Source organism: Myotis brandtii, unplaced genomic scaffold (assembly GCF_000412655.1).
Source record: "Myotis brandtii unplaced genomic scaffold, ASM41265v1 scaffold79, whole genome shotgun sequence".
NCBI lineage: Eukaryota > Metazoa > Chordata > Mammalia > Chiroptera > Vespertilionidae > Myotis > Myotis brandtii.
The window spans coordinates 6,312,646-6,325,519 of record NW_005371173.1 but is presented as its reverse complement, the minus strand read 5'-3'; positions in this window follow the sequence as shown (position 1 = coordinate 6,325,519).

Below are 12,874 nucleotides of genomic sequence, written 5' to 3'. Positions count from 1 at the left end.
CCTGGGGTGGAAGAGAGGGAAGTGGAAGTCTTGCTTCCAGGCTGCAACAGCCCCCACTTACTCTCTGCTACACCTTCTCTGCCGAGAGGCAAAACCAAATCCAACCACCAACACAAAGACTCATTTTCTTCTGAAACTTGGTCTGAGGTCCAGGAGAGATTCATATTCTTTCCATTAACATAACTTTGACTTTTTTTCTTCCAAATTCTTATCTTGGTCTTTATTAAGCCAAAAAGCATTCATCCTGACTTTTCCCCAGATCACATCATGAAGCACCCATGTGAACCAGACAGTAAATAATACAAAGCCCATATCACCTTCCGCAAGAGAAGTGGGGAAGGGAAGGGAGAAGAAAGCAGGGAAGGACTCAATGTTTCCTTTCATAGCTTACATTTTGATTAAACTTTGATACTCTTTTAATATTATGTCTTAAAAACTTGACATAAAATGAGAAAAAAAGATACCAAGAAATTGAATCCTGCAATTAATCCTAGGGATCCAAGAACACCCACAGGTCTCAAACCTGGCTTTATTCCTGTGCATCCACCAGGCTGGTTTTTTTTTTTTTTTTTGTAAATATATTTTTATTGATTTCAGAAAGGAAGGGAGAGGGAGAGAGAGATAAGAAACATCAATGATGAGAGAGAATCATTGATCAGCTGCCTCCTGCACACCCCCAACTGGGGATCGAGCCCGCAACCCAGGCATGTGCCCTTCCGGAATCGAACCTGGGACCCTTTAGTCCGCAGTCCAATGCTCTATCCACTGAGCCAAAACAGCTAGGGCCAGGCTGCCTTTTCTAATGGAGGAAGGGACTCTGTAGGTCACCAGAGAAAGGCCCACTAAGTGACCTGAGCCTCCTGTGACCTGAAAGTTATCCATGTGATGGTCATCACAGAGGCCTATAAAAGTTAAATCAATGACTAAGAAAAAATAAATAGGACATACATGAATTCATACATTGGTAATGTATTCAGGGTAAAAATCCATTCAGAGCTAATTGCTAAGCAAATTAACAGAGTAACTGAATTGCCCAGAAATTGTTATTTAGTATGGGTAATGTAATGCAATGTGTTAAATACAAACTATGTTGACCCTAGAGGAGCTTTTATTTAAGAAGGGGGAGAAATCATGCCTAGAGACTTCATTTTTAAAGCCCTTCACCATCTGTTTGGGTGAAAGACTGTATAAATACCAGTAATCACCATTATCACTAATTGTCTGTCACTAGAAATCTTTTTCAGTTCACCATTAGCATTACCTTTGAAGCAAGAAGCAGGCTTATTAAATCCTAGAATAGATTTTTATTCTCTATAGAAACATATAGTTTACAAAACATTTTTGATATTCTAATGTGGACTCTAAGTCCAGAATGTAGGATTCAAGTTAACTGTTGCTTTATGCATGGAACTAACTACCTGTCCAGCCCTCAGACTCAGAGGCTGCATAATCTGGGCTCAGTTTGGTTCTGGACTAGTTAGGTTCTAGTTGGTTATGAGGGAGACTCTGATAACAGTTAGAGGAGTAACAGGTAAGTGCTAGAGAAGCCTGGCCCTGGTCTGGTTTGTTAGACCTTGCAATTCTAAGATTTGGTGATTCCAGTCCCTGAAAGAGAAAGGTAATATAGATTTACTGGATAGTGAATAAAAACTCATTTATCCTGCTCCATTCACACAAATGCTTAACCCAATTTCCAGCCCATAAAACCTAATAAACATTAGTTTTTATTATGGTTGTTGTTTATAGTTGTAGTGAAACAGCTCTTGGATGCTTGGCTTGATTTTTTTAATTAAATGTTTTCTAGTGATCTACTTACTTTATTCTTAAAAGTGGCAATATCAGGCCCTAGCTGGTTTGGCTCAGTGGATAGAGCGTCGGCCTGTGGACTGAAGGGTCCCAGGTTCAATTCCGGGCAAGGGCACATGCCTGGGTTGCGGGCTTGATCTCCAGTGGGGGGTGTGCAGGAGGCAGCTGATCAATGATTCTCTCTCATTATTGATGTTTCTCTCTCTCTCTCCCTCTCCCTTCCTCTCTGAAATCAATAAAAATATACTTTAAAAAAAAGTGGAGATATCAGGTAGTCTATCTTTTCTACTAGCTTGCAAAGTAAAGTCATATTTCAGTTGCTTTATATCTGATTGTTCCATTTTATGGTTTGACTTCTCTCGATAGACACTAACCTATTACTAGACTCTGGAGCCTGGGAGCCAAAAATTATTTTCTAGAAAAACAGGACAGCTTTCTTCCACGATGTGTCCAGAGAGATGACAGACACCTTGGAAAGTTTAAATGCCTTAGTCTACTGCTTAATAGCCTTGACAATCTCAGTCTACTGCTTAACACCCCTGACAATCTGATATAATCTACTCACACATTAAAGCTGTCGTAGATAATGTTTTTAGAGATGAGTCTTACCAAACTTCCTGAGAACTGGCACGGTGCACCGCACCCCACTAGGGCTGCTAAAGAGATGGGTGTGGGTGACTTGTTTTTATCATGTATTCCCATTCCAGTTCATAGCTGAACGAATCATGTCAGGTGCATAGTTGAGCAAAACTGGAACAATAAGATATTTTTTCCCCTGGAAATCTGGAATTAACACACTGAGTCAACATTGAAAGCTATGTAAAAGCTCATCATAGGGTTTATTCTTGAGCTAGTACCATGTCAACCCAAAGCCATATTTGCACAATACAAAGTTATAAAGCATCAGAGACCAAGAGTAAGCAAAGAAAGTTGGTTTGTTTTAAACAGAAGAGAGCATGCTTGCAAAATTATGCAGAGAATTATACAGCCACTGAAAGAAAAAGCAACTGTGGTCCTTGGCAGCTCCCCAGTTTGCAGCTCCATTCCCAGCTGTAACTCATGTATATGAGAGCTCTATATCCTAAAAATAAACCTCCTTTTCAATTGGAATTAATTTGAGTGGGTTTCTGTCCCATACAGCCATTGAGTTTGTCTTTTTTAAAAAATACCCGCTTTGAGATGACAACTCTTCCATGATACTTTTCTGAATCATCCCAGCTGGAACAATTCTTGCCTTGCAATGCTACCTTGTCGAGAACTGCCTATTCTCACTGCTGTCTAGTCACTGCACCCCTCCTAGAGGCTTAACCCCACTACCCGAGCCTTGGATAGATTGTACTTTATCATTTGAGAAAATGGAGAAGCCCTAGTTTAATCACCTAGCGCTGCTCTGATAGGCGTTAAAACAGTCAGACTGTAGCTTGTTTCAGTGACCAAACTAGTTTTGATAATTTGGTATATGAGATCTTCCTAAATGGATTCTACCTTGCCCTGACCAGTTGTTTTCTGAAAGTCCAGTTCTAAGACAGGGGCTCTGCCAGACCTCCCTAACCTTAGAAACCTTTTGGTATTAGATCAGTGGTTCTCAACTGGGGACAATGTTGCTCCAGGGCACATTTGTCAAGGTCTGTTATCACAACCAGTCAGGGGTAGTGGTGCTGCTGGCATCACTGGGTAAAGAACAGAGATGTTGCTCAAAAATGGGAATCATGCTGAAGTTGAGAAACCATGCTTTAAAGTACCAGGTAAGTGACATCAAACCAGTTACTTAACAACTCTGTGCCTCAGAATTTCCCTTCACAAAAATACAGATATGCTTCTTGTAGGGTCACCTCAGTACTTAATGCAGTGCCTTTAGAGCCTTTAGTACTTTGTCATACTTATGTTCATACAATGAAAAAAAACTTATTAAATAATTGTGCCATTACCTAACTATTTCTCCTTTATTAGATGTGTACTTCAAAGCTGGAAAAATTCTTGGCAGTGATGAATTCCATATTTGCTCATCAAATCTCTCAGGATTCTAAAGGCTTTGGTCATATTCTTCTCTTGATTTTTAAAAATAAGATGTTTCAATAAAAATTTTTATGGTGATAAAATACACACAATGTAAAATTTACCATCTCAACAACTTTTAAGTGTACAGTTTGGTGGTATTAAGTGCATTCATATTATTGTGCAACTATCACCACCATCCATCTCCAAAACTCTTTTCATCTTGAAAGTTAAAACTCTGCACCCATGAAATAATAACTCCCTATTTCCTCTTTCCTCTAACCTCTGGCAATCACTATTTTACTTCTTGTCTCTATGAATTTGTCTCCTCTAGGTACTCATGTAAGTGGAACCATGGAGTATTTGTCTTTTTGTGTCTGGCTTATTATACCTAGTACTAGAGGCCCAGTGCATGAAATTCATGCATGGGTAGGGTCCCTAGACCTGGCCAGCGATCAGGGCCCATCGGGCCCTTCCTTGTCCCGGCTGCTGGCTGCTGGCTGGAGCCTTCCTTCATTCTGTGTCACCCCCCTGGTGGTCAGCGCATATCATAGTGAGCGGTCGAACTACCGGTCTGTTGAACTCCCGAGGGGACAATTTGCATATTAGCCTTTTACTATATAGGATAATATCCTCAAGGTTCACCCCTGTTTTAGCATGTATCCTCATCTTTTCATGTGCTTATTGGTCAACTTGCATACCTTCTTTGGATAAATGACTATCCAAGTCCTTTGCCCATTTTTGAATTGGGTTTTTTGGTTTCTTGTTGTTGAGTTTTAGGAATTTTTACTGATTTTTATAGAGAGAGAGAAAGGGAGGGGGAGAAAGAGAGAGGGAGAAACATTAGTGTGAGAGAGAAACATCAATTGGGGATCAAACCCACAACTTAGGTTTGTGTCCTGATTGGGAATAAAACCTGCAACCTTTTGGTATATGGGACAATGCTCCAACCAACTGAGCCACCAGGCCAGGGCAGAATGACCTACCTTTTTAAGTCTGAATGATATTATACTGTATGTGTATATTCCATTTTGTTTACCCATTCAGCTTTTAGTAGACACTTGGATTGCTTCCACATTTTAGCTATTGTGATAATGCTGCTGAGAACATGGCTGTACAAATATCTCTTCAAGTTCCTGTATCAATTCTTTTGGGAATATACCCAGAAGTGTAATTGCAAGATCATACAGAAATTCTATTTTTAATTTTTTGAAGGAATTGCCATATTGTTGTCCATAGCGCTACACCAGTACACCAGTACACCAGTAAACCAGTACAGCAATTTATATTCCCACCATCAGTGCCCAAGGGTTCCAATCTCTCCATGTCCTCACCAACATAAGTAGTTCTTTTTTGTAGTAGCAATTCTAATGGGTGTGAGATAGTGTCTCATTTTAGTTTTGATTTGCATGTACCTGATGATTAGGGATGTTGAGCATCTTTTCATGTGCTTATTGGTGACTTGCATATCTTCTTTGGAGAAATGACTATCCCATCCATTTTTGAATTGGGTTGTGTGGGTTTTTTGTCGTTGTGTTTTCTGAGTGTTCTATGTACTTTGTATATTATTACCTTATCAGATATATGGTTTTCAATTATTTTCCCTCATTCTATTGATTGTCTTTTTACTGTTAAGAGTATCTTTTGATGCACAAAAGTTTTTATTTTCATGATGTCTAATTTGCCTTTTTTTTTATTGCTTGGTATCATATCCAAAAAATAATTGTCAAATCCAATGTTGTGAAGCTTTAGTCTTGTGTTTTTGTCTAAGAGTTTTTAGTTTTCCATATTTTCCTCTTGATTTGTTCTTAGAACTTTATTTTCCCATATAAAGTTTGCAGCCTAAACATGTCCTGGATAATATACACACAGGTGTATCACTCATCTGCAAAACCCAAAAGTAATTAGCTATTGTGCCTGTGCTTGTGTGTGTGTGCATGTGTGTGTGTGTACTCCCAGGTGCTCACATGTATGTGTCAGATTATCACTTGATGCAAGAAATTGAAAATTCATATAATAGCGATAGATGAAAATATTGGATATTAAATAGAGTAGACTTATGGCTAAACAAATACATGCAAAAACGTATAGCTGTTCAAACAAAAGCAGGGGTTTGTTATTATAATTTTTTGCTTCTGTAACAATCAAAACAAATATTTCCAATTGATAACAGGTTCTCCTTGAAGTGATGATTCAAAGACCCATGCTGCTTCCTCCTTGTGCCATGTTTAACAGACTGTCCACTTGCACTGCATCAAGCTGATGTAAAGGGACAGAGAGTGGACAAGCCACACCAGCTTTTTAACCATCTTGGTTTAGAAGTGACATGCATAATGTCTACTCCCAAGCCTTTGGCAATACTTATTCACCTGGCCTTCCCTAGATGCAATGTAGCTGGGAAGGGAAGTCCCTGACAGCAAAGCTGCTTTCCAGTGACTGCTCCATCCCTGCACTGTTCAGTGTGGTAGCCACTAGTCACTGAGCCACTGGAATGTGATTCATCCAAATTAGGTTGTGCCATAAGAGGAAAATGTCCCACCAGACTTCAATGATTTAACATGAAAATAACAATGTAAGTATATCATTAATAATCTTTATATTGATTTAAATGGCAATATTGTGGATATATTGAGTTAAATAAAATGTATTATTAATGTTGATTTCGCCTGTTTATACCATAGCTACTAAAAAAGAATTCAAATTATATATGTGGCTTGCATTTTTTTTTGGGGGGGGGGGAGATGGCACTGCTATGAAAATCAGCCTTTTATTACACAGATTATCTCACAGAATCAAGATAAGGAATACATCTGGGCTACCCATGGAATCAGAAGAAGGAATCAGAAACTCTGGAATCAAGATGTGTATTCTCACTTTTGCTTCCTCTTTCATTCTCTCTGGAGCTACATGATCACTGGTCTCTGTTTCTATACCTACTGGCTTTATTCTTCTTTCTCTCTCTGTCTCTGTATATCTCTTTCTCCATCTTATTCATCCTGCTACAATCAGCTGTGGTCAGAAAAGTAGGGTCAAAAGCCTTGCTGTCCATTCACTAGAAGCAGAGGGAACAGCTTCTTAAGAAGAGGACACGGGAAGGTCAAACAAATTGACTGACATGTTAGTTCAGCATATAAAATGTGTAAATGTTATATGGGCTTGGCAGCTGTCAACATTCCCCAATTTTTACACTTAATAGACTATATTTGCTTTGAGGCCTTTTGTAAGAACTCTGTGTTGAATAGGTGACAAATTTAATCTGAGGGTATTACTATTTAACTCATGTCATCACTAAAGAAAACATGTAACTAATCTTTCTTGCTGAGGCTTGTACAAGTGCCCAGAAACAGTCAACTCCACTGGCATGACTTGAATTTCCAACAGTGCATCTTGGGCGCAATGCTTATTTATAAAACACCAGATTAAGGCAGGCCAAAGGACTGGGCTAATCAAATCATATGCAAAAATAATATGTTTCAGAGCTAAAAAATGGGAGCTATATCCCCCAAATATAACTCTTCTCTAGGGCTGGAACTTTTACATTTTAGTGCCATTCTCTGGAGTTTAAGAAATGTCTTAAACTTCTGTTAGTATGTGTGTGTGAGTGTGGGTGTACACTACATATTATATTATGTATATACCATCTATATAAAAGGCTAATATGCAAAGCGTAAACTTCTGTTAGTATGTGTGTGTGAGTGTGGGTGTATACTACATATTATATTATGTATATACCATCTATATATATAAAAGGCTAATATGCAAAGCATCCCTGAGGGAGTTTGACCAGGAGACTGGGAGTTCTCTCTCTCACTATGATGTGTGCTGACCACCGGGGGCGGCATAGAATGAAGGAAGGCCCCAGCCAGCAGCCGGCAGCTGGGGAAGGGAGGCCCTGGGGAAGGGAGGCCCCCGCCAGCAGCTGGAAGGCCCCGATCAGCCCTGATCACCGGCCAGGCCTAGGGACCCTACCTATGCACGAATTTCATGCACCAGGCCTCTAGTATATTATAAATGGAATACATACATATACTCCGTATAGTATATGTATATACTATATATACACTATACATTATATATATACTATGTTATATGTAATACATATTTTGATGAATTAGCATAAAATCTATATAAAAGCCAAGCGACCGGAACTACCAGAATGACCAGAACAACCAGACGCTATGATGTACACTGAGGCTGGCCAACCATCCCGATGGGGGCAGGGCCAGCTGGCCAATCTCCCACAGCCCCTCTTCCCAGCTGGCCGGCCTCGATCGGGGTGGGCCGGCTGGACCCCACCTGTGCACGAATTCATACACCAGGCCTCTAGTAAGAATATAAATATGTAAATATTTTGATAACTTTTATATTGATTATATATTTAAATTGCAATAATGTGGGTATGTTTGGTCATATATCATATGTATGTGTGTGTGTGTATGTGTGTGTGTATATATATATCCTAGAGAGATTACTAGATGCTTTTATATTTTCTTAGGAAGCATTTATATGTCAGATATTATCCTAAATTCATTATCACCATCAAAAAAATTTAATCAGGAATGGATTTTTCAGATTATCTTTCACCTGACCCCCCCGCCCTCCAAAAAAAAAGAAAAGAAAAAAAGAAATGGAGCCCATAAGGAATATAATACAGGGTAATAACTTCTGTTGAAAGATAAAATTTGGTTAGCTTCAAGTATGTCCAGGAAAGATGAACTGCAGTAGGTTCTTCAGAGGAGCACTGTACAGCCAGGTATGGTTGAGGACCCTGGGCATCAGAGAGGGAAGAGAAGATAAAAGATGGTGCAAGGAGAGGGGCAGTAGTGTCACCAAATACACATTTGCCTGCTTTATCTTTCTGATGGAACTTGAGCTTTGATAATGATACTCTTTTTGCTAATCCAATTTCACAGCCCTGCTCTGAAGCTATGGACTTCAAAATTAGCAGGAGTCTCCCAAGTCTCTGAGGTTCCTTTGGACTCATCTCAGTAAGTGGATGACCTTCCAGAAATGAGCTAACATTTCCTATGTCATTTTTAGGAAGCTGAGCAAGGCTGGCTGTAAGCTGAGCTGTTGGGGATGCATTCTTTGCCTTTCTCGCTCCTGCAAAGTCTGCTCAGATCCAGTGGGCATGTAGGTGTGCCAGGTGTTGACCTCCACTCTGTCAGCACGCTGAGCTGGGCCTACCATCTCCCACTGAAATTATGACCTACCTCAGGAGAAGCCTAACCATTTCCTGAGGGTAATTCTTTTACCTTTTCACTGAGTAGAAATGGGGTGATCATGCTTCTGACAGCTGTAATCTCCTCTCAGCTTGGAATCTAGACAAATGCCAGTGGGGACATTTGCCAGGGAGTGGGATGAAGTAATGCAAACATCTTAAGTATCTTCCACAACTTGTGAGTGGCTTTGAGGTCTATGCATACATCTTGATGAATCAATGGCCTTGTTATTTCTATAACAAATAATACATTCTTAACTCATGCTCTTTCTAGTGCATGTTCCTGAAATTATGCATACATCTTACACATGTTCACCACATTTCACTAGAACTAGATTTTTAGCTCTATGAAGACAGGAACCACTTCTTCCTTATTGTCTTGTTTTACTTTGTATCCTTGGAGTTATTGAATGATTGGACAAATGAGCAAATTATTTACTCTCTTGGTTTTATGGTCCATCTTTGCTGTAGTCATTCTTTTATGGAAGAATAAGATCCATTTGGCTCAATGAGACCCAGATTCCATGTTTTCATTCTGAAATTCTACTTGAACATATTCTCCATTTTTCCTTAGAAAGCTTATACAATAAATATTTCAAGTGGTGCAAAAGCAAATCCTTAGCTTTCATTAGAAACTCTGGTTCTGCATTATAATCATAGATTTATAATGTTTAACTCAGATGTTTTTTAAAATAACATTAAAATATGTTCAATATTATTAATGAAAGTCAAACAGTTTGAAGTCAATGAGAAAGATTGTTATTAATAGATAAAAAATGATCTGCTTTATTTAATAGGAGACAGCTATAGCAAGGAACCACTTACTAAAAATTATTTGCTAATAAGCAATTGGGCAAGAACACCTAGGAAACTTAGTTGTGGGGCACAAATAACCCTTCCCTCTAAAGCACCAACTCCTTTTTCCTACTTGCTATGTGAAAATAAATAATAATGGAGGTCACATAGAAATAAAATAGTATCAGCACCAAACTCTATGATGAGAAAAACCACTTTCACCTACATTATTACTTCATTTTATTCTAGAGCAATCTTCTCAGAAATAGAACCTACATTATAATCTGTTTTATTAATAAGAGAGTAACTTAAGACCCAGATGGTTGAAGTGTAGTTGAGGGAGAGTATCTCTGATAAAACTAGAGGGGTGGGGCTCACTAATTACGATGGACTGCTTACTTTACTGTGAAATCTGGAAACAGAATTTTGTATAGTGAGTCTTAGGCTACAGACTTGCAGTTGTAGCTAAAACTGTATTTTATGTCTGATTCCTACACATCCCTCAGATTTAAATTCAACTGTCTCTTCTAGGAAGCCCTCTCTCTATTCACTAGGCCTGGTCAGGTCTCCCTAGTATATGCTCTCACAGCACCTGGTAGCTGTCAGACATGGCACTTGTCACAGTTGTCTCTTGCAAGCTTTTGTGGGAATGGCATTATTTAATTACTATCTTGTCTGCTTGGTCAGAAAGCATGCTGATATCATGGTATTCCTGGAGCCTAGCACACAGTAAGCATTCAAAAAATACCATAGCATTAATGAGCAGAACAACACACAAATGTTGAATTTTTTAAAATGGAATTTAAAATCCAAGAAGGCATTCAAAAGAAGGTAAAAATAACAATTATTTTCCTTTTTACAGAGGATTTGGATTGATGTTTAGATTCCATAGGAACTTAGAAAAAATATTTAAATTAAAATAAATGTAGCAGAGATTGACTTCAATTGGTTATTACCAAATCACATTATTTTTATAATTACATATAAGCACTAAAAGACTATTTAAAATACTTTTTTAGCATCCATAAACCAGTAATACTATTTGGACTTACTTTTTGAAAACTTGGTTTATTTTATGCTTTCTTTATAAAAGCATGTTAAGTGCTGAATTTCACTAATTTTTTCCTTTCTAGTAGCATGAGTATCCTATGTTTAAGATAAAAACATTTGATTCAGTTTATTTATAGCAATATATTTTATTAAATTAAAGCTGAGAAAGAAAATGGTAAGGAAATATGAAGAAATAAAAATAATGTCATTGTACATATGGATTAAATTTATAGGAAACTTGATCCTACTTTTTACTTTAAAAAGTTTTATAGGGCAGTAAGACATTCAAAAAATATTTTTTTACATTGACTAATAAAAGAAAAGAAAGTTTACAGATTTTTTTCAACTCTCCTTGATCCACAATAAAATTAAATACCATTTAATAGAATCTAAACGTAAGCTATGTAAATGTGGAAAAAGTAGCTAAGTGTAAATTTGTCTTATTAAAACTGTCAAAGTTTTAATATGGAATATTTTGGTTACCTTTATTTCATTAAAATATGTATTAAAAATTATAATTTTCTTATGTTTTTTCATATTCACATTTATACACATATATGTTGCATTAAGATATCTTAAGATTTAAATACATAAAAGGTGAACTAAATAAAGAGCTACAAAAATAAAAAAAGACTTGGGGAGAAAATTCTTGAGACAATTTCATTAATATGAAGACTCAGGAAATATGCAAAAGTGAACAAAATCTTTAAATAAGAGATTCAGAGCAAGCCAAGAGGACTGTCTGGGGAGAATAAAAAGGAATGGAGGACAGGGAAGGTACTAGAGTAGGAAATAGGCAAATCCATATACCTCTAAAAGTTTCCATAAATATGAGTCTCTTCCCTGGCAAGCTGTAATTTTCTACTCATGTTGCTTAGCTTAATAGTAGAATTTTACCTTAGTCAAGGTTTAAACAGGCTTACTGAAATTCTTGAGTGTTTGTTTTGGTGAATTCCATAGTTACCATGATGCTGATTCCCAGGAGTCTGGGATAAATGATACATAATGCTAGAAAATTAAGTTTAAAATACACTTTTATATTCTCATTCCCATAATAGAATAGAAAATTGAGTCTAATGCTGCTGTGTTACTGACACTTCAATAAGATTTAATTAGTTTCTCTGACAAAGCAGTAAATCTTTAAATTAAAGAGTTCAGAAGTACTTAGCCCCATAAATCCTCTAAGGAAACTTAAATAGGAATAATAAGGTTTAAACACATCTTTCTTGATGCTTCCCACGAGGCAGCCAATGTTGGCCCTTGATAAATGGCAAGCATGAATATACCATTTCAGGCATTTAGTAAAATAAAATTTCATGGTGTTAAGGAATTAGAAGTCAACCCCCAAATATCAAAAAATTATAAAGACAAAATATCAATCAATCAGTAAATGTCATGTTCTTCTATAACAAAAGCCAACATTTACTAAGTGCTTAGGAAATGCTATGGTTTCTTTTAAGTGCTTTATGTAGATTGAATTTTTCTTTAATCCTTCTATCAACCCCATAAGGTTGATGCTATTATTATTCCCATTTTACAGATGAGGGGAAAAGGGGCATAAATAAGAATATACAGCTAGAGGATGTCTAAAGCAAAGGCTGCGGGTGTGCCAACTTTATTCCCTTGGTCCTTATCAATGTAGTGCACACCTCACTTCCAACTGCCAGGGCTCACTGCCAGCCAAGTTTGTGCTATATTCAGGACAGGCCAGAACTAGAACCCTGACCATCTCTCAGAATCCCTCAATCAGGGATGGATGGGATTTGATGTGAAATACCCCAGGTACCTTATCCCTCAGATGGGATAACTCAGAGTGTTCTATATGGGATACTAAGAGTTCCCAAGCTAGAACTAAACTTTTATTACTCACAGTCATAACTTACTTGAAAATTCATCGTTTATTGGTTGCCTTTCCTTCCCTTTCTCATTTCCTCAATTCTTATCAGTGATTTTTGGAATCACCTCCCAAATAAACTGTTTTCACTCATATCCTTATCACAGAGTCTG